We start from the raw sequence: 1,593 nt of genomic DNA on the forward strand, positions 1-1,593 counted from the left end.
ATAAATGATTATCTTTAAAATCCTCTATCTCAGTGACTGAAAGAACAAATTGGAAGGTACCAGAAAGGTTTTAGAATATTAGAAAAACTTTAGTAATTTCATCTAAATTACATATAGAGAACTCTACACCAAACAATCACAGACTGAACAGGATTTTCATGTACTTAGGCAATATTTGCTACAATTAACCAAATTATCTCTCATAGGATGAGCCTCAATACATTTTAAAGAACTGAGATTATGTATAGTAAGTTCTTTAAGCACAGTGAAATCAAACTAGAAACTAATTTTAATAGAAAGTAAGCAAAACCTTAAATAGAAAATTAGGAATATACTCAAAATAACCTAGGGGTGATAAAATAATTCAGGATAAATTTTAATTAAAGAACAGAAATTAAACATTTGGAAATACAGCAAAAAGCATACCTAGAGAAAAACCATAATCTTATAACATGTTAATTTCATAGAACAGAAAAAAATCCAATACCTCTGATTTAAGCTTGCATTCCAAGTACTAAGAAGAGAAATCAAAACTTACCCCTCAAATGTGAAAGAATTGAAATGGTTTTAAAAAATAAAAATTAATTAAATATAAAAAATATTAACTAGAGGATCAAAGATAATTTTTTGTGAAGATTATGAAATGTTAAATTCATGGAAAGATAAGAAAAAAAATTTAAGTATAAATAACCCTGAATATAAAAAATGAAATGTGATGCTGTTATAGATCTTCCAGCCAATAAAATAAGTCTATTATAAATAATGTCATGTATATAAATTTGAAAATATTGATTGCAAAATATATTAAAACTGATACAAGAGACACAAGAGATACACTGTCTCAATAGTTTTACATCTAAATTAAATGCAATAAAAATATTTCCCACTTAGAAAACTACAGACTCACATAATTTCATCATTGAATTATTTGAGATATTTAAGAAAAAAATCCCTCCAATCTCGTGCTTAATCTTCTGTAGAATAGAAAAGGAGACAAGAAATCTAAATTACCTTTTATTAAGTCAACAAAACTATGATCTCAAAGTTGAAATAATCATAACAAGAATAGTAATTCTTGAAACAATCTTTCATAAACATTAATACAAACATTCTAAGTACATATTAAGTAAAATGTCTTGGTAAGTTTGGGCTGCTATAAAAATGTGGTAAATTTAGTGTCTCATAAAAAAACAGCAATTTGTTACTCACAGTTCTGGAGGCTGGGAAGTCTAAGATCAAGGCACTGGCAGATTCAGGGTCTAGTTATAGCAAATTTTCTGGTTCATAGACAACACCTTCTGGCTGTGTCCTAACATGATGGAAGGGGTAGGAATATTTCTTAGGCATCTTTTATAAGGACACTAATCTTATTCATGAGAGTTCCACCTTTATGATCTAATCACTCTGGAGAGGCCCCACCTACTAATATCATCACCTTTGGTGTTATGATTTTAACACAACAATTTTGGGAGGACATAAACATTCAGACCATAACACAAAGCAAATTAAGAAACATATGAAAAGGATAATATATTATAACCATATTTTATATATTCCTGGATTGCATGGTAGATATAATAATTAAAATGTAAT

This window comes from Propithecus coquereli, unplaced genomic scaffold (genome assembly GCF_000956105.1).
Source record: "Propithecus coquereli isolate 6110/MARCELLA unplaced genomic scaffold, Pcoq_1.0 Scaffold97, whole genome shotgun sequence".
Taxonomy (NCBI): domain Eukaryota; kingdom Metazoa; phylum Chordata; class Mammalia; order Primates; family Indriidae; genus Propithecus; species Propithecus coquereli.